The sequence below is a fragment of the Mandrillus leucophaeus genome, unplaced genomic scaffold (genome assembly GCF_000951045.1).
Source record: "Mandrillus leucophaeus isolate KB7577 unplaced genomic scaffold, Mleu.le_1.0 Scaffold203, whole genome shotgun sequence".
Lineage (NCBI taxonomy): Eukaryota > Metazoa > Chordata > Mammalia > Primates > Cercopithecidae > Mandrillus > Mandrillus leucophaeus.
In genome coordinates this window covers 3648014-3674727 of record NW_012102066.1, presented here as the reverse complement: position 1 = coordinate 3674727, position 26714 = coordinate 3648014, and the positions used below count along the sequence as shown (strand labels likewise).

General features: G+C 41.6%; 1 protein-coding gene across 1 annotated transcript in view; it reads left to right on the top strand.

The window, feature by feature from the left end:
- The first annotated feature begins 3682 nt into the window (after positions 1–3682).
- FAR2 (fatty acyl CoA reductase 2) overlaps positions 3683–26714 on the top strand; it is a 189411-nt gene continuing 166379 nt past the window's right edge. The window contains exon 1 of the mRNA XM_011979574.1: positions 3683–4081. The gene's annotated coding sequence lies outside the window, so the exon portion shown is untranslated. The remainder of the gene's footprint in view (positions 4082–26714) is intronic.

Here is a 26714-nt window from a genome sequence, read left to right as displayed (position 1 = left end):
AAGGAAAAAAAAAGAAACATCTTGCTTTATGCAAATAGGTTCCTCTAACAGGGTGAAAAACTCTTAATCATTGAACCCTCTTCTTGGCTCAACCAGGGGAGGAAAGACTTCATGGACATGTGGCGGGAGGGGACAGTGAATGGGAAATGCTGGCCAACTGTCCGGCCAGGGTCTCGGGGGACCCTGACCTCCAAGACTGCCTTGGGACCCAAGTAGCAGCCAGGGCTCATTCTTGCCTTGCCTGGCCGTTGGACGTAGCATGCACATGTGGTGGACTTGGCCATGTGCCCCAGCAGGGGGAGTGGGGGGTTCAGGGAGTCATTGCTTGCCCATGTGTCCCCCACACACACCTGTAATCATTGAGGTGGGGGTGTGGAATGCCTCTAAGAACAAACAGAAATCGCATTATTTTGAATTGCATATCTGATGACTGGGCCAAAGGCTCACTCTACCTAGTGATATCTGTGCAGTGTGTAATAATACCCTTAACATTACAAAAGAAGAGATAGGCGCCATGACAACCCCTCACCAAAAAGAAGGAAAATGCCATAGAAAAGATTGGATTGGAACGAGGCTGACGTTCCCAGCCCCAAGAGTGATGGAGGGGTGGTGTTGAGTTCCTCTCCAGCATCCTGTCCTCTGTAGCTGTGCCATTCATTCTTAATTGGCTCACCAGAGGTTCGGTGCTGTATCTGCCTTCAGAAAAAGTCTGAGGACAAGAAGGCACAGAAAAGAAAGAGAAGGGTTTGGGAGGGTCTTCATTTACTCTTCCTCCAGGTATCCCAGGCGAGCCCCCAAACTGATGCAGGACTTTTTTGTCCTTAGCTCAGCTAGATCTGGGTTCTGGTCTCACAACCAGGTAAAATTAGGCATGCAGACACTCAAAGAGTGAGTGGTGTAGAATTTATTAAGTAAAAGGAAAGCTCTAAGCTAAGAGGGTGTCCTGAAAGTGGGTTCCTGGTTGCCCCCTTCGCAGTTGAATACAAGGGTTTTACATACAAGCTGATAAGGCTAGGTTCCCTATTGATATAAGGCACAAACTCCTGGCGGCTCCACCCCATTCTTCCAGTGCGCATGTGGGCCGTTAGTCCTCTGAAGGCATGTTTAGGTAAGTCCTCTGTGCAAGTTCCCTTATCTGCACAAAACATGGGTTGGAGGTTCTCTGGGGACCCTTCCCTTACTGTCTGCCTAAAGCAAGCTGGCTAACTCCTTTCAAAGTTGACATCAATTGGGTGGCTTGAACACCAGAAATGTATTCTCTCATAAGTTTGGAAGTTAGCAAACTGAAATTAAGATGAGGCCATGCTCCCTGTAAGGGTTCCAGGGGAGAATCCTTCTTTGCCCCTTCCAGCTGCTGGTGGTTGTTGGCATTTTTTGGCTTCTCTGGCTTCCACGTGGGTCCAGTTTCTCTCCGCCTTATATTCACATCACCTTCTCCAGTGTGTATCTCAAATCTCCCTCTGTTTTTATCATATGAGTATATTTGCCGTTGAGTTTAGGGCTCACCTGGATAACCCAGGATGATCTCATCTCAACATATTTAACTTAGTTACATTTATAGTCTTTTTTTTCAAATAAAGTCACATTCACAGGTTCTGGGGATTTTCCTTAGGACATATCTTTTGGGGCCCCTATTCAACCCACTACATTGCCTCTTTTTGTTATTATCTGTTATGGGTGGAACTGTGTTCTCCGTCCCCGCCAGTTTTGCATATTGAAGTCCTAAGCCCCAGTACTCTAGAATGTGAGCTTATTGGGAAATAGAGTGGTTGCAAATTTAATTAGTAAAGTTAAAATGAGGCCATTAAGGTGAGCTCTAAATCATATATGACTGGTATCTTTATAAAAAGGAGAAATTTTGACACAGACATGAACATAGGGAGAATGACACATGAAGATTATAGTAGAGACAGGGGTCATGTTTCCACAAACCAACAAGAAACCACTGGAAATAGGTAAGAAACATGGAAGATTCTCTCTCAAAGCCCTCATAAGGCACCAACCCTGCAGACATCTTGATCTTCGACTTCTAGCCTCCAGAATTGTGAAATAATATATTTCTATAGTTTAATCCACCCAGTTTATGTGCATCCTTATGACAGACTTAGCAAACTAATACATTCTACATATATGAATAGCATTTTAAATGGTGACGATCAATTGTGGTGCTGTAATCTATAATTAAAGTTATATTTTATCTATGAACATTCCACTGAAAGTGTTTTTAATTTCCTTCTTTATAAACAACTCAGTAATAAATATGCAACTATGTACATGCGACATTTCGCTTTTATGGATTATCTCCTTTGAATACATTCTAAGACATGGGAATCTGGGTCCAGAACAAGAAACAATTTCGGTACTGAACACCTTGGGAATGTGTTGCTGAACTGCTTTCCAACAAAAGCGTGGTTACAATTTACCTTCCATCTGCTATCTGATAAGTGATTTCTGTATGTTTTCACCAGCTTTTGACATTATCATTTCAAGTGCTGTCACACACATTTTGAAGATACATTCAAATTTATTCTTGAGGAGGGAGGGGTAACGCAAAATACTATAAATTTGGTTGTAACTTTTTTCTGTCTTTTGCATTCAGGCAGTCATCAGAGGAAATTAGTCAGTGTCTTTAGGTTACACTTTGGTTAACACATTTAATTAAACAGCCCAGTAGTAGAGAATTCAAGATGGGTGTTATTAATTTCATGAAATCGCTCCTTAATTCTAACTTTCATAAGTCAAATTTTATTTCTTTAATTGCATGTCAATTGTTATAACGAGGAGAATCAGAACAGCTTATAGGACAATATTTCTTTTTTGTTTTCCTTAACACACCATATTTATTTGGAAATTTACCTCCTACATTGTCCAGGGAATTAGGATGGGCGTTGGCCGTTTTTCAGCACTTCCTGGTTGAGGCCAAGGGCTCCACTCACGTGCCTGTCCATCCCTCTACAAGGCTTGCCTGGCAGCTGCAGTTTTTCCGTTTAAAATTTAACAATGATCAAATCCCCCAAAAAGCTACCAGGCTAAAAAATGAAACATCTTTATTTTTCTTTTAAATCCGGAAAAGTGCTGCTGAGCACAGCTGGCTCGCTGCTGTTCCTGCAGCCCCCATCTCTGATCCTTTCTAGTCTCCTACCCACCCCCACCCCACCATAGGCAGGCAGAGCCGGATTTCTGCCCTTCAAACCCCGAGTGTGAGGAAACCTCGCCTGAAGTCCTCGCATCACCCTGCACCCTCACGCCCTTGAGTTTTAAAAAGCCACTGCGTTCGTGGGTCACTGCAGGGCGCCTCCGCAGTGTCTTTAGCAGATACAAGAGCATCCCTCCCACGGGATGTGCAGTGTAGTCAAGCTGAGTAAACTGGGATTTTTGGCTGCCTTTTCCGCTAGGGTGGGTGGGGAAAGGTGTGTCCCCCAAGCGTTCAGTTCAGACTAGAACCTTTGAATCTCTCTCTCTCCTCAGTATCTCCCTCCAGCCCCTACCCCGCCACCTTTCACGGTGTGGGAGTTCTCCCTCCCCACACCAGAGAGGGGCGCCTTTCTAGCTTCCTTGTCCCCTTGCCCACTGATTAAAAAATTGAGGAAAAAACCAACCCCCAAACCCAAAACAAAACAAAAGCCCCAAACAAACAAACAAACAACCCACTCAAACCAGAACCACCTCCCGCCCTCCCTGCAACCACACAAATGCGGGAATCATAGCCAGTGGATCCGCTGGTGCTGAATGAATGGAAGCGCGGGGCGGGCCTGCGCGCGCGGCCGCCCTGTCCACGATGCTGTCTCCCCGCGGCCTGTAGGGCCCTCGCTGGCCCCTCGCCCACCTCCCGCCCCGGGCTGAGGCTGCCGCGGGTTCCGCGCCCAACGCCGAGGCAGCGGCGGCGACGGGTAAGGTCGGAGGGAGGGTGGTTTCCTCCCGCCCCACACCCAGTCTCCGAGCCGGATATATAGAGTGTCACGTTTGGGAGCAGAAAGACCGGAGCTGTTTCCTTGTGGCGGGAGCGCTTCCCGTAGCCTCGGGGAAGGAGCAGGATTTAGAGGACCACTAGTTGAACCCCATCCTCGTGCTGGAGGAACAGGTATTCCAGGGTCCCCAGCCCTGGCGCTCGCACAGCCCACGCGCTCCGAAGGCAGACCGGACTGGGGGTGGCCCAGGAGGGAGGGCTTGGCTGGGTTCGCAGGGCGGAGCGGTTCCCAGCAGGACCTCGAGGAGGGTGGGTGTGAGGCGGGTGGGAGGGGAGAAGCATTTGCGGAGGCTCTGCTCCCGAAGCTGCCCCCGGCAGCACCCCCGTGGTCACCGGCCGTTTAGGCGCGTTTGGCGTCGGCGGAGCCCGCCAAGGTGGGGCGCGCGGGGGTTGCAAAGGGCAGCGAGCCGGGAAGGATCCGGGAAGGTTAATGTGGGGGGCCGCGCCGTGGGGACTGGGGACCGAGGGAGAGAGGAGCGAGGCCGGGTCCCGCCCAGGCCTCCTGGGCCCTTGGGGCTATTCCTGGAGAGAGAGCGCAAATGCCTGGGCCACGTGTGAAACGGCAGCGGTCCTAGGTCCCCTCCCGGCGCCCGGGACCGCCAGGGCGCCCAGCCCAGGTCCCCGGAGCAGGTCCTCGCCAGCCCGCAGCCCCACCTCAAGCTGCGCGCGTCCCTACCCTTCCACTTGACCCTTGCCGGGGTCGCGGCTGACGTGTGCTGGGGCGGCTGGTGAGGTCAGGGCGGGATTTGCCCCCGTAGGAAGTTTTAGACATCTTCCTGCGGTCTGGGCATCCTGCGGGTGTACAGGGGAGCAGGTGCCGGAAGACTCCAACTGGAGTAGATGGCTTGCGGGAAGGCTGCTTAACACTCCCAGCAAGTAGAATTACCTGCGGGGCAGTCTCAGTCTATTAAAACAATTCATGCCCAACCTTATCCTAGAAACCAGAGGAAGGCGTCACACCTGCCAGCGGTGGGCACCTTTTCTTCCACGGATGAGTTATGTGGTGTGAGCAACCAAGGTTATCGCTGGATCTGCAAGAGTTTGGCCACTCGTTGAATCATGTAGAGTGCCCCCATTATGTGACGAGCAAGGACAGAGTACTGTCAGAAAAATGACCAGGAAACTCAGGTGGATGGTGCTTTTCTGTTTGCTAGGTCGAGAGAAGTTTGACACTGTGCAAATGGAAATTTGAGAATTACCCCTTGGTTTCAATTACTCATCTCTCTATATTCCCATTTATATGAACTGGAGATTTGACTGACAGGTGTATTTAGTCCAAAATTTATAAAGCGGGGCAAGGGACTAAATAAAAACTTAAGGCAGCCACGTAAACTGCAAGAGCAGGCGTTTCCGCAGAAGGGATATTTGTGTGTGAGACTTCTAGGAGGTGGGCATGAGGTCTTTACCAGGCTGACTCGTGTGTCAATATTCCATCAGTAGTATTTCTCAGGATCCACGTCTTTACAGTACTCTTTTCCTAATTCTGAGGGCAGCTTTTGCACCTGCTGTATTAACAAATTCCTCACTTACTCCTGTTTCTAACATTGGGTTATAATTATCTATAAAATAGATGTAAATCACCATGAGTTGGTAAATCGTACTGCTATTAGAGAAATTAAAGTAAATGAAAATATCCTTTCCTTAAAGGAGGCTAAAATGTGACATCCAATTACAGAGGAAGATGGAGAGGTTGAAAATAAATAAAATGGCTTATATTAGGGTATCACTTTGGGGTTTATAAAGCATATGATCATCTTGACCATCTCACCATCTGCTTTCCTATCTCCTGAAGAAGCATTCTTGAGTGCATTTGTTTCTGGCAACATCTCCTCAGCGTTAAGAATTCCTTGATTTTGCATTAATTTCCATGCACTCATGAAAACTTACTTATTCACAAATACAGCTTTGTGAAGGATCATGCATAGTGACCACCAGCATGCTTGTCCGTACCAATATATTCTGACATCGTGGGTTCTGTTGGAACATGTATTACCTTTGAAGAGGGTAACAGACCAATTTGAGAATCTGATGAAAGCTATGGAATATGAAAGACAAATACATACATATTAACACAAAATTTTCCATCTCCTGACCATTTCAGGAGTTCATGGCCTCCTTGATGCCCAACCTCCTATATTCTAGATGTCTAGAGACTCCAGGCAGGGCCAGCTTCATGGAAATGCAAAACTGCAGCTGCACAGGGCCTTGCGCTTGGAAGGGCCCTGCATTTGGTAAGGTTCTGCTATCACTGTCTGCTGGCTTAATAATTTTCAAACAAGAGGCTGTGAATGTTCATTCTGAAGTGTGTCCTACCAATTATATCCTGACCCCAGGCTGACAAACTTGGTCTAAAACTAACCAAATAACAGTGTTGTCTTAACAGCAATCCCACGTTTACGGTAATTCTCCAGTATAAACCTGAAATTTATCTGCTGCTCACTTAGGTGCCCTTGGACATGTCATTCAGCCTTCCTATATTTCAGTTTCCTCGTTGACAAAATAAAAACAACAGATGACACTTTCTACTTTCTTTATTTTCAAGGTTGTATTATCTCTAAGTAAAAATAGATAATAATTGTAAAAAAAAGTCTACTGATTTTGAATAGTTCTTTTCTAAAAATTATGCTGTTGTTGAAGGGTTAAACTTTGCCCTCCATTTTTCAGAAGTAGCTTGAGGAAGGTTGGTTAAGTACATTAAAAAGATTGTAGAACTTTTCTGACCCTTATAGTTCGGTGGAAAATAAAACAAAAAGTAGCCAAGTATTCAGTATGTTAAATACTCCTGAAATATTATTTGGACAAAATTGGAATTTTCAACTAAAGGTGCAGAGTAACTTCTTGGATACCAAAGGTAGTTACTGAGTTAAATTAATGTTTGAGTCTAATTCATCCAAAAATCGAACCGTGAGAAACTGAGCCAATGACTGAAAATTTTTGAGGGGCTAATCCTTTTTGTTTCATTTAATTTAAAAAATCTGTAAGTTCAAAAGTTTGGTCAAGTCATCCTTTAAAATATCCTAGGAAATGCCAAATCAATTTAAAATACACCTGGTCTCTTGCCAAGCACACCTAGTGACCTTTTGTAACTCTGGTGCCTCTTAAAGAGGAACTGAGAAAACAGGCAAGTCCTCTGTCCCCAGACTCCTCCCTTAACTACTCTGTGACCTCAAAACTTATCTTTACTCCAGCTGTCTGTGTTAGCATGATGGCAATACACTCAGAACCACTGAGGAATAAAATAGTGTGAAAGGGAATTGATCAAACTCCTGTATTAAGGTCTTCTAATGGGGGCACTAGAACAGATGAATGGAGATTCGTTCTTCGTGCAATTACTCTGTGCAGGTGCATGCAGTGTGCTTTAGGATACAAAGTAACAGGTCCTGTATTCAGTAAACTTATGACATCATTAGCAAGACAAATATGTCAATGTAAGGTATTAATTTGAAATAACAAATAAGTAGTTACAAGGCAACAGAAGATTTGGCACCAAATGAGTGGTACAGAAAATAAGTGCAATGAATTCCCAAGAAGAGAATAAAATAAGCTGAAATGCTGAGGGAAGCATAAAAGGAAAGGCCCTTAGAGATAGCCCTTAAAGTTCTGGTCCTAATAGAGATGAACAAATAAGACTTTTGGGTGCCCAGGGACCTCAGTGGCACTTTGGGGTGGGAGGTGTGCAGAAAAGGAATATCTGGATGCAGCTGAAGTTTTATGTAAGGAAAAGGAAGGAGATAACTCTGTAAGAGAAATTCCCTCTGGCTAGCTTCATTCATATAATAAATAATTATTAAGCCCGTTCTGTGACCAGACACTGTACCGGCTTTTCCACATTTGGTGTTGAACAAAGCAGATGTGTTCCCTATTTTTTTGGAACCTGCAGTCGTTTACAGAATAAGCATGTAGGAATACATTATGGGAAGTAGCATGGAGAAGAATAGAATGCTTTAAGAAAAACATCAGGGGCGCTGACTCCATTTTGGTGTTCTGAGAAGGCTTGCTCTTTGACAAAGAAAGATTTCAGTTGCTATTGGAAAAAAACATAGGGGTTAACGTTACTAAAAAAAACCAAAAAATCAACAAAGAGAAAAAGCAATCTGGGCACAGGAAATTGCAAATGGGAAGGTCCTAAGAGAAAAAGCTTGCAGCATTCAAGGGACAGAGAGGAGGCAGGCCCTGTGACTGCTGTTAGGTGAGGGCACTGCTGAGAGGCAGGACACCAGTTGGAGAGGGGAGCAGGTGGCTGATCATGCCCAGCTTCACGGTGTTGATAAAGATCTTGAATTTAATTTGAGTGGGTTGCCATTGAAGGCTTTTAAGCTAGAGACTGTTCTAATTTCTATTTTGAGGAACTCTTTATGTAGACAGTAAAGAGAGTGAACTAGAGGGATAAAGGATTGGAGGTAGTAAGACCAGGGAGGACAAGCAGAGGTGAGAGTACTGTCAGGGAGGAGGGAGAGAAGTGCTCAGACTTGAGGTGTGTTTTGAGAATTGGATTGACACATCTTGGTGATAGATTGGACATGGGAGGTGGGCGAGGCAGAAAGAAGAGTGGGAATGAATTCATTTCATAGATACTGCTAAATGCTTATAATCCAAAACAGTAGGCTCAGATGCATATGATTTAGAGATGCCATAAGAAGAACTGAAAAATAGAACAAAAACTGATTGCCCTGGTTATTACCTCTGGAAAAGTATACTGGCTGCTGGGATAGGGGTGAGAGAAAGGAGGGAGGAGATTTTTGCTTTTCATACTATCCTCTCTACTGTTTGAATGATTTTTACAACCATGCTTGCATTTTATAATTTTTTAAAAAGGTTATCACCATGACAGATATAGCTTCTGTTTTTCTGACTTGAGCACATAGATGGAATATGGTGTAATTTCCTAAAATGAGAAAAATTAGGGAAGAAAGACCTGATCCTCTCCAAAATAATTATCCCAAAACACAATTTACTCCACTGCTTAAAACCCTGTCATTCCTCTGCCTTGCCTACAGCAGTTTTTCCCAAACTGTAGTGTATGAATTATTATTTTATTGGGATATTAACAGTTAAGTAAAGGAAGAAAAGCTTCCCTGATCATATAACTTTGAGAAACACTTGATTTAACCTACTTAACCAGTTTTATTGCAAGAATCCTCAGAACTTTTAATGTCCTAATGCGTGTTAATAATCATCAAGAAAGCAGAGATCTTTTATGCTATATTTCCTAAACTTATTTAACCTTGAAATGCTTTTCCAGCAGAACATCTAAGAGAGTCAGCATTCAGCATAACACGCTTTGGGAAATGCTGTCCTATATTAATAGATTAAACCTTTTAACATCTACAGTTCTCTATTAGCCATAAGCTTCTCTCATCTCTTTAATCCTACTTAGTTGGTGGAAAGCGGGAGACTGGAACTGACTCTGTTAATAGGCATTAAGTTGATGAAAACAATTCTGTCCTGTGGATGATATTCAGAAACAAGATCTGCAGTCTGATTAAAAGCAAAATTGTTTGTTTCTCATTTCTACTTCTTTGGCTAGGCTCTGCAGGACCTCATCAAGGTACATTTTGTCAAGTCTATGTTTAATACATGTGACCTGAGGCATAAACAATGGGGAAGACTCCCCAGGGCCTCTTAGGTCCCAAGGTAGGCCTGGGCCTTATCTGATCCTTGTAAGCCATCCCCTGCAATGCAATACAGTGTGACTACATAGGTCATCTGTAGGAACATTGATTTTTGAGTCATATATACACTTCCTGGATCCCCATGCATTTGTATGGTGGTAGGCTGGAGGCAGAAATGCAACTTATGGCCAAAGAACAGTGCAGCAGAGCATAATGGAAGAAACAGGTTCACACAGCTATAGACTTCTTCCATGGCTTCATCAGCTCTCTGTTACAGCCCAGGGATCAGCAACTATGGCCCGAGGGTGAAATCTGGCCCCTGCCTTTTTGTTTATTCTTTGAACTAAGAATGGTTCTTATATTTTTAAATGGTTGAAAAAAATCAAAAGAATAATATTATGTGACATAGGAAATATAATAGGAAATTTAACCTATATGAAATTTAACCTTCAGTGTCTATAAAGTTTTATCAGAAATCAGCTTGTGTCATTCATCTAATCATCCCTATTTGCTGTGACTGCTTTAGTGCCCTAACCAGTCAATTATTATGACCTTCAAAGCCTAATATATTTACCTTGTGGTCCTTTACAGAAATGTTTGTTGACCCCTGCTCTAGGCTATGAAACTCATCTGCCATAGGTAATCTTAATTGTTTTGTTTTTCATTTGTTTAATTTATGAGAGGGTAGAAATAAAATAGTTAAATCGACTTCCTAGTAGGTCCTCAAACATTATTGGCATTCAGGCACAGAAAGAGAAATACTGCATGATCTCATTTTTAGATGGAATCAAAAAACGTTGAACTCATAAACAAAAGTAGAGGGAAGAATGGTGGTTACCAGAAGTTGAAGGCAAAAAGTGGTAGGGGTGCAAGGTTGGGGTGAGATGGGAATGAGGGAGTCGAGGTGGCGGAAAGTTGCTGGTCAAAGGGTTCAAAGTTTCAGTTAGACAGGAGGCATAAGTTTTGAGATCTACTGCAGAGCAGGATGACTATAGTCAATGATAATGTGTATTTCAAAATAACTAAGTAAATTTCAAATGTCTCACCACAAAAATGATAAGTGGTGGCTACTGTATCCTCTAAATGTATGAAATTATAATTTGTAAATTTAAAATAATATTAATTTTAAAAATGAAACAAACCATTGTTGGCATTGTTGGCCAACAATGCCAGTTTTTGTTGATGGCTAGTGTTGCTAATGCTGCATGTCCATGTAAAGAGCAGAAGACAGTCGCAAAAGTGATCACTTTTAAACTTTATTCAAACATTTGAACTCCTATGTACAGGATAGGCACTCAGATAAATAAAACTATGGCTTCCAGAGGTAAGGGGGAAATTAAATCTACTATAACTTAACGATTTTATTTTGTTACCTCTGAGCAGATTGGATTTCCTATGAGTAGTCACCTCTGATTTTTATTTCAATAATGAAGCCAATCTTTTTAATCTTTTTTTATTATTATTAATGCACACTTTTGTATGAAGAGTGGTAGTTTAGGGGTGACAGCCTCAATTCTAGATGACAGAAATACACATTTTTCTGTCCCCACCCTAAACCTACTGAATCAGAATCTTTGGTGTGAGGATCCCCAGGTGTTTCATAAGTAGTTGCCACAGCACAGGGGGAGATTTTGGAATAGCTAGTCCAGGTATTTCCATGGAACATAGAGTCAGAAAATAAGACCCTTGAGGCCTGGTGCTTGGCTCTGTTACTGCTGTCATAAAATATTTTTAGATGAGGATGTGCTGTGGGATCACAGAGTTTGGATTTGGGGTCTCATTGCCAGCCATATTGACTGGGAGATTTCTGTAAGATATCTAACTTTTTAAAGAGGACTGGTTACAGGTGACATCTTCATTCAATAGACATTTTCCCACTTTAATCAACATGTATTAAAGCAAAGGACATTATATATATATATATGTATATAAAACAATGTGACCACACAATGCAATTAAACAATGAAAACTGATTAAACAATGTGGTTAAACAATGAAAAAAAAGTCTTACTATAATTGCCAGACACTAAGAATAACATTTGCTTGTTGATTTAGCTGTATTTTTCAAAGTCCTAGATCATTTTGCATCCTTAACCGCTGGAGTTTTGCAAAAGCATTTTTCAAGCTGCAGTTGATGATATGTATCCCCTATGGCTTTTGGACATCTTGCTTTTAAGGCATTTTAACTTCCCAGAATTCTCCAGAGACAGCCCCAAAACATTGAAGCCCACACCTGAAGGGAGGAAGAGAAAGCAAACACTCCTCCCTGTGAATTTGTGTAGAAAAGACAAAAATATGGCTTCTCCAACCCACTTACTCATCCTTCCACCTTAGCTGGGAAGTTGTTGGATCAGTAGAATTTGCTGATGAATAACAGGATGACCACAGGAGGTAAGAATATTATTTCCTGTGTCAAGAAATGAGGAAAATCATTGTGAAAACACCCCACATTTTAGATCATTTTTAAAAAAATGGTTCACTATTTATTACAGGTCATTGAAAGGGCACATTCCGCAGAAGTGAGCAAATGTCCCAGGTATCCTTGAAAGCAAGATCCTTGGAAATTAGGATAACAATTAAGTTATGTGTCTGGTCCCAACATATTTGAAATCACTTAAGCACTTCCAGCAGAATTAGATTCACCAGTGCACAGTATTGTCAAGAAACCAAAAGAATCTGCCAAGCTAAACTGAGTAAAAGAAACTGTAACAATTCAATGTTTGTGCATGTATTAAAGATTTTTGCTTATTATTTTCAATAAAGTATATGTAATACTGCAAGTTGTATGGATAGAAGTAACATAGGTTTAGCATCTTAAAGATGGATGGTATTCAGTTAATGAAATCATAGAGAAATTTGCCTAAAACTTAAGAGAAACTGTTTACTTAAAATAATATTGTTCCTGATAGATATTAATTAATAAGTAAATATTAATAAAAGCAACTTTATGTCAGTAAATAGTAATAAGTAAAAATATTAATAAAGCCAACTTTGTGTTTCTCTTTATATTTCACTGTAACTATTGTCTCATTTTGAATTTAATCTTATTTCACCTGTGTTTTGTTTACACAATACCTTCAAGACATATCTCCCCTGAAGCTAAGCACATGATCTAAAAGGTGGACACTTGTTCTTTAACCAAAGAGCTTTCTGGGGATTGAGATCCACTTACCAAACTATTCTCAAAGCTGCAGGAATCTCTGATGGCTTGAAAGAATTGATTTCCCTCATCCAAATGAGCAGTTTGCTTCTTTCTCAGCAACTTGTACTTGCCATAACTCTCTTCTTAGCAGAAGTGTGACATTGCCTCTTCCTTGTTTTCCTTCTACTATTTTGGTGCAGTTTTGCCGGAGGCAATGGTTATGCAAGTGCTGCTGAGTACATTCCTGATCACAGGATGACACTTAGGTAAATTTAGGTCTCAGTTTCTTTTAGGACAGAACAAACTTTTCCCAAATTAGACTTCCTTGAACTCCTATACATACTATATGTTGGCACATATCACACCATCTTGTCTACAGTACATAGCAGTGAGTGTAAATAGCTTTGTCTTAACTAAGTATATTCACACTGGAAATTGTAGAATGTTCAAGTACCATATCTATATTTGGTTCAACTCTTTTACAGAAAAGAAAAGCCAGTCCCGAAGACATTAAGTGGCTTGTCACACATCTATTTAGTGGGTGCATCAAGGCTAGTATCCACATCTTATGAGTGCAATTCCCATAACCATTCCATTCCATTCATTCATTTATTCATTCGTATGATTTACTGAGTACCTACTATGAGTCAGGCAGGATGTTCAGCATTGCAAATAGAATGCAAAACAAGTTATAGTACCAGTCCTCAAATTTTAGTACCCCCTACTCTTTGAGCAATATTTGGCCAGTTGCAACTTGGAATTTGTGCAATTTTTCAGTAATGATACCCAGTGTGTAAATATGCAATGCTCATACATCTTTATTTTCCCTTCTGTCTCCTAACCAGTCCCAGTCAGCGACTTGACTTCCCATGGCACCAAGCACTTAACACCAATAAGAGTAAGATGGGAGGCTGGGTGCAGTGGCTCATGCCTGTAATCCCAGCACTTCGGGAGAATGAGGAGATCGAGACCATCCAGGCTAACATGGTGAAACCCCATTTCTACTAAAAATACAAAAAATTAACTGGGCGTGTTGGCAGGTGCCTGTAGTCCCAGTCACTCAGGAGGCTGAGGCAGGAAAATGGTGTGAACCCGGGAGGCAGAGGTTACAGTGAGCCAAGATTGTGCCACTGCACTCCAGCCTGGGCGACAGTGTGAGACTCTGTCTACCCACTCCCCCCGCCCAAAAAAAAGCGTATGATGGGAAATTAAGTTGAAATGAAATATTAAAAATTCCATAGGGAAGATCATGAAAATTCTTCCCAAGAAAACAATGTTCTTGATTCACTACTGCAAGGCTTGGGAGTTAGTTAGCTTGTGTGTCCCTCCTCTTGTTTACTCACTGTGTCACCAGGTCCTCTCTTTCCTCAAACTGGCTGAGCTCTAGCTTGCATCCTCTAGCTTTCCTTTCCTTTCTGTATCTAAAGATAGACACAAACTCTTGGTGTTTTAAGTACTTAAGTGCTAATCCTTGTGGGGAAAGTGAGAGGGGAAGAGCAAAAATAACCGATGTGAAGAAGTTATGAAGTTTCCAGAATGATACCGCTGAGTCTTGGCATAGGATCAGTAGTTAGTTGCCGACTTCCTCTAAGATAAGTGGAAAAACCCCATTATCTTCAGCTATCTGTCTTTATTTCTGGAGGCAAGATCAAAAATCAACCATCTGCCCTATAAGTCCTTACTTATTCTCCTGAACTAGATGAGTATGGGCATTGTCTGATGAGAGCATTTCTAGCTTTCGTCAGATTCTCACAGAATTCATGACCAGAACAATGTGGGGGAACCACTGCTTTAGGAGCCATTAAGTGGACCATTTTAGTTCCTTGAAGTTCTCTAGACTCTGGCCGCTGTCAGGTCAGGAAAGATGCCTTCTGAAGATTCCTCACAGGGACTGTACAGCTGTTTGAGATACATAGGATTTTATATTCCATCTTCAGTGAGTATTACATTGTTCCAAAACAGAGAAAGGATTACGTTATTCCCCTGCATAACACCTTCCGTGGCTGCCCATTCCCTACAGTAGCCTTGCCAAGTGTGTGAGATGTTAATTGAGGTAGACTGTGGGAGGTGGGCGTTTCCAGTGCAGAAGAACCCTTGATATCATCTTCACTTACTGCTATATGGCTGTGTATCCAAAGGCAAGTTACTTAACTTCCTGCTATATGGCTGTATTCAAAGGCAAGTTACTTAACCTTTCAGTCTTCCCAATGTATTCATTTGCTAGGGCTGCTGTAACAAAGTACTGCAAACTGGGCAGCTTAACCAAAAGAAGTGTATTGTGTCACAGTTTTGGAGGCTAGATGTCTGAGATCAAGGTGTCAGCAGGGATGGCTTCTGAGGGCTGTGAGGGAAGGATCTGTTCCAGACCTCTCTTTCTTTGCTAATAGTTGGCTGCCTTCTCCTTGTGTCTCACATCTTCTTTCTATGCATATATCTGTTTTTTTATAAAGACATCCATTATATTGGATTAGGGACTCCCCCCACTCCAGTATGACCTCATCTTAATTAATAGTATTTGCAGTGATCATGTTTCCAAATAAGGTCACATTCTAAGGCACTGAGGTTTAGGACTTCGACATATAAAACGATTCAATCCATAACACCCAGGAAATTATTACTTGACTCCTTATTATCACAATGGAAAATGAGATGAAACTATCTATAAACCACTTTCTGTGTACTAAGAAAAAGTACATATATTTTTAGTATGGACTAATAGTGAACATAAGTAATGACTACTGACTTCACCAAGAGTTTCTTCTCCACATTATCTTTATTATTTTTTATTAGGTATAACATCCATGTAGAAAAGTGAATATATCATAAATGCATATAACACACACAGACACCTCCCAGATTCTGTATTCCAAGTTAAAAAAGAAAAACAGAAAGACATTTATCAGCATCCTATAAGCTCCCATCATACTCCTGGGCAGTACCTAGTCCCTCCCAGATTAACCACTGTCTTGACATCTAAGTCACAGATTAGCTAAGTTCAAACATAGATTAGCTTTACCAGTTTTTGGAGTTTGTATAAATGAAATTATACAGTAATACTTTTTTATGTCTGGCTTCTTTACTCAATATTATGGTTATGAGATCCTTCCAAATTATTGTGCGTATTTGTAGATTATTCATTCACATTGCTGTATAGTACTCCATACTGTGAATATGCCATACTTTATCCATTCTGTTGATGAAGACTTTAGTAGTTTCCATTGTGAGTTTCTTATGACTAGAGCTGCTATGAGCACTCTTGAGAATGTCTTTTGTTAAACACACATACACATTTCTTTGGGATATACTTAGGTGTGAAATTGCTTTATTCAAAGAGCTTTAATAAATCTGCCAAAGCGTTTTCCAAAGTGATTGATCAAGTAATACTCCCAGCAGTGGCAGTCAAGAATTTCCCTTGTTCCACATTCTTGTCAACACTTTTTATTTTCTGTCATTTTCATTTTAACCATTTGAGTGGAAAAGTAGTTGTGAGGCATGGTGGTTTTATTTGTATTTCTCTGGTAAGTGAAAAGATTGAGCACCTTTCCATATATTTATTGGCCACTTGGATATCTTCTCTTGTGATGTCCCCAAGTCTTTGCTCATTTGTCTATTGGGTTATCTTTTTCATAGTAATTTGTGGGTATACATTATATATTCTGGGTACAATTCCTTTGTTGGATATGCACTTTGTCAATGTCTTCTCCCAGTCTAAACCTGGCCTTTTTACTCTTTTTTCTCTTTTAATGAACACAAATTCTTAATCTTAATAGAGTTCAATTTATTGGTATTGTTTTTCATAGTATTTTTTGCCTACTCATGAATCAAGATGTTCTTTTCTAAAAAATGTGTTGTTTTGCCTTTTACACTAAAAGATATACTATCCATCTGAAATTAACTTTTTGTATGATGTGAGAAATAAAATACATATTTTTCCATGTGGATATTCCATTGCCTCAAAATTAGTCATTAGAATTCTGCATATCATTTTAAATCACAGGGACATAGTAGCAGTCTGGATACCTCAGAACGAACACATTTAAGGATAAAGTCATTTAAAACATATCTCACTATAATGACTTCTGCAGCCCATTTTGACTATGAATAGCCTAGGATGTTCAGTGTGAAGGTCAAATGCTCATTTAATCTGCTTGCAGGAACCTAATTTCTGGTCTAATAGATTAAGTAAAATAAAACAAATAAATGCATCCTCTTGGAATTAGATCACTCTAAAAAATCAAAGTATTCAATTTAAAATTAATTTGGATCCTCGATGTAAGGTTTATTGGTGAAAAATGTAGTAGTGTGAAAAGGTCTTGACCAAACATTTGAGGAGAAATAATCAAAAGGCTTATCTTTTATTATTAAGGAAGGCAAATGAAAGGCCCACTTGTCTTCATTACACTTACACATTTAATGTCTCACTAGTTCCCCCAACTCTCATAAAAATGGAAGACGTGGAATAAGGAGAGGTTGAAGGCAGAAAGATTAGCTAGGTGGCCATTCATTCTTTCATGCATTCATTCAACAAGAATTTATTCAATGATTATTGTACCAAGTATTGTATGAAATTCTGTGAATATTAAGAAGACTAAAACACAGTCATTGCCCCCAAGGCATTTGCAATCCAGTGGAGAAAAGACAACCAAGTAGTCACTTACATAAATGTGACAATGGATAAAGGCTCTGAGAGTTTGGCAGATAAGACATTCAACTCAGCCCAGAGTGAGGGGAGGCCTGGGAACCCCTTCTCAAAGTCTGAGGTTTGCCCACTGAAGGGTAGGACAGGATGAGGGATAAATGGAGGACATAGCCTCTAGAGCTAGTCTACAAGATGTGTGACCTTGGGCAAATCACTTTATTTCTCTGTGCCTTAGTTTTCTATTTGTTAAATGGGGTTTATAATAGTAATCACCATAGAATTGTTCTGCTAATTCATTCTTCCGTTAGAAGAGTGATTGGCACTGAGTATGTGTTTAGTGAGTCAAGGTATTGTCATATGTGAGAGTTACAGCATTACAATTGGTCCCAAAGTTCTGGAGAAGCAAAGAGGTATTATCTACAGCATTTGTCCAATGTGACAACTGTAGTCGACAGAGAAGAGCACGGACCAGAACCCAGGAGTTCAGACTGTTGTCCTGATTGTGCTCTATATCTACATCAGATAAATGGCTAGATTATCTCTAAAGTTCCTTTCCACTCTCATGTCCTATGATTCTGCAGCTCCTGCTGAGATAGACTTAATAAATATGATTTGAATTCTGGTGGTAGAGAAATAAAGAAAGAAATCAAAATCCATTCTGAGATTTCCAGCTGAGTAATTGAGTGAGCAGTGACATCATTTCAAAAGAAACAGGCAAGTCAAGAAGAGATAGGTATATGGAGACTGGGAATCATATAGCACAGATTTGTGGATAGAATTTTTAGGTTGGAAGAAACTATTTCCATCATTTTAATTCAGTGTGGTAGAGAGGCAGATATTTCCATAGTTAGTCACAACCACAGAAACAGGAGCCCTATTGCCTAGATTAGGGTTTGTCACTTACTAGCAAGTTACTTAAATGTTCTGCATCTGGCTTTCTTCATCTGTAAAATGCAGGTGAAATGCAGATTGAACCATGCACAATTGCCCTTTGTAAGTCAAAATGGTTGAGTGTTGGGAATTTCATATGGTTCGACCTACTAATAGATATGCTCTAAGGGGCTGTACTGAGAAGTAAGTGAGTTCATGTGTGTTACCTACTTAGGCCAGAGCTCAACACATAATACAGTACTATGGAAGTGTTTCCCTTATTATTAAGGCCATTTAGTTTTTTGAAAATCGATTGCACCAAGCTTCATTTAGGAAGAACAATCAGGAATTGCATAGTATGCCTATTTAGGTCTCTTTTCCATTCTTCACTTAGGCAGGCACGAGGCCTTGATGAGGCAGTTAGTCCCTAGGAATACAGCTGGGTTTACTTTTGCCAACATGGCTGCTGCCATTTTGCTCATTTCTCATGCCTCCATCTAGACAGGCATTGGCTTCTGCTCCAAAAGGAAATTTAGCATCAAAGTTCTTGGATGAGCTAGCTTCCTCTCCCTGTTCTTTTGTCCTCCACCCTCACTCCCTCCTCAGCCCAACTCTTGGTACCAGCAGGCCTAGTTTCCATCTGCCTCAGTGTGATATTGGTGACATACTGGTCATCCAACATCTGAAGGCCCTTGGTATTCTGGACACCCTGTCTGGCCCTGCAAAGGGGGGAAAAGGAGAAGGGCATATCTAAGGCTAAGAAGAGAGAAGAACGGAGGGGAGAGTGAAGAGGGCTCCAGCTCTGAGCCATGAACTGAGGAGTAGGACAGACACAGAGGCTACTGAGGAACCCTGTTCTAGTTTCATGACTTTGATAAGTCTTAGTCTGTTTGTGTGATGAGTCTCCAATTGTGCATGAACCAAGATGCAGAGATACATTAAAGAAGCAGGAAAAACAAAACAAAACTAAAAATGTGTCTTTCCTGTGTCTTTTAAATCACAGGGACACAGTAGCAATCTGGACACCCTAGCAGTAAAAGCAGTATGAGTAGAGTTCCTTACAGAACTGTTTACTTGCTGTTGCCTGGTGTCATACACAGATTAACGATGATTCATACTGTTGGTTTATAATATATGTTCCAGTTTGTGAATTGTCTGTTCACTTCCTTTTTTTTGTTTGTTTTTTGTTTTTTTGTTTTTTTTTTGAAGCACAAAAGTTCTTACTATTAATGTAGGTAAAATTACTGAATATTTTCTCTTTGTTTTCAGATATTTGTATCTTGCTTAAGGAGATTATTCCCTAGCTGTGTCACGTTTTAAGTAATTAGTTTGTAAACCTCTCCTACGTTAGGCTCTGGTTTCAAGTTTGCACCCATTCAAGTTTGCAATGGTTTATTTCCTCTTGTTGGTGTCACCCTAGTGATACATTGTACACAAAGGAAGGAAATACCCTAAGGATGAAATTCAGAATAAGAAATTATGGCTGATTAAAATCACCCTTACTAATTACTGAATGTTTCACAAGTGCAAGACACTTGACAAAAACTCTGTTGCATCAATCCCAGGGATCACAGATGAGGAAAATTAGGCCCACAAAGTTTAAAATATAATCATTAAGCAAGCAATCAACATAAAAATATAGTTATTATTGAAAGCATAATTTCAGTTAGGGGAGAGTTCCAACTCGAAAATCTCCTTTGAGAGCTAACCTAAAGAATGCTTGGGGTATTGAAACATTCCCATTTTGTTTGAATGCAGTAGACACGTTTATACTAAAAGTAGCAACATATTTGCCTGAAAATCAATGAAAAATGATTCTACCTTCTTTTTCGATGGTCAAATTTTTTAAGAACAGAGTGTCTTTATTATCAAGGACAGTTTGGAAAAAGTTGTACCAAATAGGTAAACATTTGAAGCCTTGAAGAGGAAATTAGCTGTTGAGGTTAGGGTTTCCTTGCAAATTCAATACATTTAAGTTCACAGAGTTATAATATTCTAATACATGATAATTAAGAAAAAAACTGTAGAACAGAGTTATCAGGTGTACAAATGTCCTAGATGTTGTTGTATAGGAAAAACAGGAAGCAAATGAACACCTGGTAAAAAGCTTTCTCCTGTCCTATAGCATGTAGAAGACGTAAATTTCTTTCATCAAAATTTCAGTCTTTGCTCTGTCACTAACAATGGCCTTAGCCAAATCACTACTTGTCTCTGATCCTCAGTTTCCTCATCTGTGAATAACAACATCTACACTATTTACCTCCCAAGGTTTTTGTGAGAAGGTACTGAAATGTGTGCATGAAATGCTTTGAGAATTGTTAATATAAAGTCTAAGATGTAAATTATAAGAGTTGCTGATGTATTAATAGTAAATGGTATTGACAGTATCTAAGACTGATAAGATCTTTTGTGTGTGTGTGTACAGACTTTAATATCTATTTACATAATTTTACACATGATAATAGTAATTTTCATTTAAATTACATTTAACACTCCTTGGAGGACTTATTATATCCATTATTTTATGTAAGTTCCTGATTAACCTTGTGAGGTGGACCAAGTGTTGTCTTATCTTTCCATGTTGATAATGCTGATCTCTGCTTTCTAACTAAAAGGAAAGCCTCTCTTCTTTGGCAATTTCCGTAGCTTCTGTCAGTCCTTATTGCTGTTACTTGTCACCTCCAGATTATTCCCTGATATTTATCAAATATGTGGCTCACATATGTCTTCTCCTCTCCTACTTCTGAGAGTATTCTTAACTTCAAAGTCCATGTGGGTGAACATTCAGCACTCTGATGCCTTGACCTCACACTTTCATCAGTTTTCATTTTAAGCACTAAAACACCCAATTTTTAGAAACCTACTTCCAAGGCAAGTCCTTGGACTTTGACATTGCTCCAGACAGCTATATCTGAAATCTCTAAATCTGACAGTTCACTCTTGGACAGTGACCTTCTTTACCTCCAGCTCTCTTAGTTTCTTTCTCCCCCTATAGCTATGGTTCCAGTTCAGCAAGACTTTTACTCTTTAGACTCCCCACCATCCCTGCCCCGATACACATACACATGCGCACTTTCTCATAGTCCATGAGCTTCCTCCGGATCTTACTTCCTTCTCTGTGTAGCCTAGGTCAATTACTTTAAGAGTATACTTGCCAACTGCTTCTATTTCTACCCTTTTCATTTGTCACTCCCAATTTGGATCTTGCCAATAATCGTTTTTCCCTGCTCCAACCACCAGCAGTCAGGTGTTGCTGGAGAAAAACCAGGTAAGTATTTGTATGAAATGGAGATGGTACAAATCCATGGCTGTCCCCATTGGATACTCTGTTGCTTTCAGCTTCTTTGCTGGTTTCTGGTGTGTTTGCTATTCTATCTGAAGGAGTTGTTATAAATATTTACCCCTTTCCAGGAGCTTTTTCCTTTACTTGCAACTTTTTAAATAACAATATATGATCTTGCCTCACAGTCCACAGAGAAAAGAAAAATAACCAAACATCTGTCTCCGGTTCTGCTCCAACCTATCTCTTTTCCTTCTTTTTAGAGGATGACCTGACATTTCCCTGTTCAAGTCTGACCTATTTTTTTCTTCAAATTTTATTCCCTCTGAACTTCTCCAGAGGCTTACTTCCACTTATTTTCGTTTTCTCCTTTTCTGTCTCTCAGAGCACGTAAATGCTCAAACATTTCATTTCACTAACAAATAAATAAGCATCCCCCACACACCCTTATTTTTACATTCTTCTATTCTTCAACTGTTACATCTTTATCCTATATCACTTTTCCTTTTGTGATTGAATGTCACCCAGAGGTACTTTACATTAGCTCTTCTGATTAAGTAATGCATCCACGGAGTTGTCGTATAACTACTACAATCGAACAACAGTTCATGAATTATCCTGACAATATGGTGCTTTATTTAGTCACTTCTATGTTGACATTTTGCCTTATTCAATAAGGAAGTTTACTTTAGATGAATATATGTCTGTAACTTGCAGCTTTGACCAACGACTAGAGAGAGTATCAAAGCACTAACTGTTACACCTCGTGTAAGAAACAAGAACTTTAAGGATAGTGATGGGAATTGTGGGAAAAAATTCCTCATTACCAGTTACTAATGTGACATTCTTGGAGAGATGGTGCATGCCAAATAAACAGTGTAGTGAAAATAAATATGCATACTCTCATAGATGAAATGCAAATAGTTTCTTTACACAGAATTCCAGAAAGTAGCAGAGGGTGGGATCTTGATAATGTGTCAGTCAAGAGTAAACACAGATGCCAGGAAAGTCTTTCCTGCACAGTTAGTTTATCCTGCTTGAAACCGGAGGACAGCTGGGAGTTGCTGAACTTTGGTTCTTGCTCCATAAAAGGGAAGCCTGCAATTAGACGAACCCTTGCCTCTGCTGACAGAAATTGCTAAGATTTATGATACTGTGAGGGTATGTGGGGGACCTTATATTGTTAGCAAGTGTCAAATTTCCCTGATGACATTTCTGGTCAGCTCATTTCCGGGGATGGAGAGCAGTGTGCTTACTGACAGACTAGGCCCTGCGAGGCATCCTGATTTGGTGCATGTTCAGATGTTTCAAAAGCTCATTTCTGAAGAACAGGCTCAGAAAGAAATGAACACAAAGTAATTCAAACTACCAATAATCATAATCTAGTATTCATCTTGTGTCCAGAATTGGTTCCTTCCAGTGGGTTCCTTGGTCTTGCTGACTTCAAGAATGAAGTCACGGACCTTTGTGGTGAGTGTTACAGCTCTTAAAGATGGTGTGTCCGGAGTTTATTCCTTCAGATGTGTCCAGAGTTTCTCCCTTTTGGTGGGTTCGTGGTCTCTCTGACTTCAAGAAGGAAGCTGTGGACCTTCGCCATGAGTGTTACAGCTCTTAAAGGTGGTGTGGACCCAAAGACTGAGCAGCAGCAAGATTTATTGTGAAGAGCAAAAGAACAAAGCTTTCACAGCGCAGAAGGGTACCTGAGCAGGTTGCAGCTGCTGGCTGGGGTGGCCAGCTTTTATTCCCTTATTTTTCCACTCCCATGTCCTGCTGATTGGTCCCTTTTACAGAGTGTTAATTGGTCCATTTTACAGAGTGCTGATTGGTCCATTTTACAGAGTGCTGATTGATGTGTTTACAATATTTCATCTAGACACAGAGTGCTGATTGGTGCATTTTTACACAGTGCTGATTAGTGCATTTACAATCCTTTAGCTAGACACAGAGTGCTGATTGGTGCACTTTTACAGAGTGCGGATTGGTGCATTTACAATCCTTTAGCTAGACACAGAGTGCTGATTGGTGCATTTTTAGAGAGTGCTGATTGGTGCATTTACAATCCTTTAGACAGTGCTGATTGGTGTGGTTTTACAGAGTGCTGATTGGTACATTTACAATCCTCTAGCTAGACAGAAAAGTTCTCCAAGTCCCCACTCGACCCAGGAAGTCCAGCTGGCTTCACCTCTCAATCCCCTCTCTAAACAGGACACCCCAACTGCTGTTGGGAATTGGGCAATGACTATTCTAGCTACTTCCTGCTGGACAGGGGCAAAGAAGGGGCCCTGCAGTTGTAGTGTCCTCCAGAGATGAACTCTTTAGGCCAGTGAAAGGGCCAGTGGGTCGGTTCAGGGGTCCTTGGTAGAAGTTTTTAGTTGAGCTCATTTGGGATTTCATTTGTAAGACCATCTGTAGCTTGATGGCCTTGATCCTAGAGGAAACAAATTTGACAAGGAGGTTAAAAGTACAGGGCCCGAAGGCGAGTAATAGCAAGATGGCTGTCATGGGACCTAGAAAGGGGAGAAGGCATGTTGACCAACTCCAGAGGTTGGTGTAAGAGTTTGAAAGGCACTGTCTGATTTCAGAAGCCTTTTCCTGTAAATGCTGGGCAGCATCTCGTACTATCCCTGACTGGTTAGTGTAAAAACAACACTCTTCCCCTAAGAAGGTGCAGAGTCCTCCTTTCTCATCAGTGAGGAGGTCTAGGCCTTGGCGGTTTTGGAGAGTCACTGCTACCAAAGAGTCTATTTGGAATTGTAGAGTAAGGATAGATTTCGTTATTCCTTGCAAACTGCCTGAGAAATCCTTTGAGAGTGTGTGGTAGTAGGACAATGAAGTAGATATACCTGCTATTCTGGTTTCTGTAGCAGTGGCCATTCCTAACCCTATAAGTAGGTGTATTAGTTGTATGGCTCTGCGCTGACGGACTTGAGCTTTGAGGGACACAGATAGGGCATGATTTCCATAAGATTAGAAGTTAGGATAATACTAGTCATACTGTTAACTTTTTTTAGCAAGCTTTACTTTTGTTAAAAACCTTGTAAGTTTGGGATTTCAATTATTCTTTGCTATTAATAAGACTTCATTCAGCCCATATTAACTTAGAATTGGTATAGATGGCTCCTTCCTGATTCTGTAAGTGCTTTAAGGTTTGACTGAGTGCAAACAGCTCACACATTGAGCAGACCAATTATTAGGCAATTTTCCTAACTCTACTTCTACAAGAGTTTCCTTATCATTTGCTGACTACCCATTGTGTCTTTTTCCTTAATCCCCTGGGAGGAAACATCTCCTGTCCTGAAGGGAGTTCCTCCTTGGTCTGGTCAGACCTTTGTATGGTAATTAATTAAGATTTAGATGCCCTGTTAGGAAACCTGTTGGGTTAAGGATTTTTGATAGGAAGGCTACCGGTTGTCAGTGGCCTCAGTGCTTTTGGGCTCTGCCCTTGTTTACACTGACAACAAGGTGGTATTGGAGTGTTATAGGGTCATGGAGAAGACCTTCAATTATCAATTATAGATTTTAATTTTACCCTGGCTTTTAAAGGAATAGGATACACTGTTTTATCTTTACTACTTCCATCTCTCTTTCTCTTTAACTTCTTCTTTGTCTCTCTCTTTCTGACTCCCTCTTTGTTGTCTCTTCCTTTCTCTCTTTGACTTTCTGTCTCTCTCTTTCTCTGACTTCCTGTTTGTCTCTGTCTCTTCCTCTCTCTCTCTCTGTCTCTGACTTTCTCTCTCTTTGACTCCTTGTCTCTTCCTCTCTCTTTCCTTCTCACTTGGACTTCCTGTCTCTTTCTTTCTCTCTTACTTCCTCTTTGTCTCTGTCTCTTCTTCTCTCTCTCTCTCTCTCTGACTTTCTGTCTCTTTCTCTCTTTCCTTTCTGCTGGTCTTTCCCTGCCTCTGCTAGCCGCTTATGCTGCTGTTCTCCCCTCTCCTTCCTCGTTTTGATGGTTTCGACAGTGTAAGACTGCCACCTCCTTGGGTTTTTGCACTACGTGCAATAACTCCATGATTTCCTTGTGATATTTAATGGGGGTTCCCCCAGAGGTTAGGTACTCCCTTTCTTTCCATATTGCAGTATGGGCATGTAGGATTAGATAAGCATGCTTACTATCTGTAGCAAAGTCTCCCAATTACAACTGAGGAAGGGGGAGAAATATCTGGTTACAGGCTGTCCCAGGGTTCCTCTAATGGTAACGGACCTTGAGGACAGCTGTCTGGGACAGGAGATTAACAGTGAGAAAGCTGTGCCAGTGTCCAGGAGGAAGTCAATTTCCTGACCCTCAATGGTTATACGTACCTGGGGCTCAGTGAGGGTGATGACATGAGCTGGTGCTTGCCCCAGGCACCCTCAGTCCTGTTGTTGGATCACCTGGCTGGGGCTTCTGGGCCAGAGAACCTTTGTCCTCTGGGGCGGTGTGCCTTCCAGTGATTGCCTTGGCATAGTGGACATGGGCGAGGGGGCAGCTTGTTTCTCATAGGACAATCTTTTTTAAAGTGTCCTTGCATAAGGAACACCTCTGCCCGGCTGCCGTCCCATCTAGGATGTGAGGAGCGCCTCTGCCTGGCTGCCCCACTGTCTGGGAAGTGAGGGGCACCTCTGCCTGGCTGCCCCACTGTCTGGGAAGTGAGGGGCGCCTCTGCCCAGTTGCCCACTGTCTGGGAAGTGAGGAGCGCCTCTGCCCAGTTGCCCACTCTCTGGGAAGTGAGGAGCGCCTCTGCCTGGTTTCTGCCCTATCTGGGAAGTGAGGAGAGTCTCTGTCCAGCTGCCCACCATCCGGCAAGTGAGGAATGCCTGTCTGGCCGTCACTCCATCTGGGATGTGAGGAGTGCCTCTGTCTGGCCACCGCCCTGACTGGGAAGTGAGGAGCACCTCTGCCCAGCTGCCTTCCCGTCTGCAAGTGAAGAGCACCACTGCCTGGCCACCCGACCGTCTGGGAAGTGAGGAGCACCTCTGCCCGGCTCCCTACCATCTGGGAAGTGAGGAGCACCTCTGCCTGGCTGCTAACCATCTGGGAAGTGATGAGGGCCTCTGCCCAACTGCCACCCTGTCTGGAATGTGAGGAGCTCCTCAGCCCAGCTGTCCCCCGTCCAGGAAGTGAGGAGTGCTTCTGCACAGCTTCCCACTGTCTGGGAAGTGAGGAGCACCTCTGCCCGGCCGCCACCCCATCTGGGAAGTGAGGAGCACCTCCGCCTGGCGGCCAC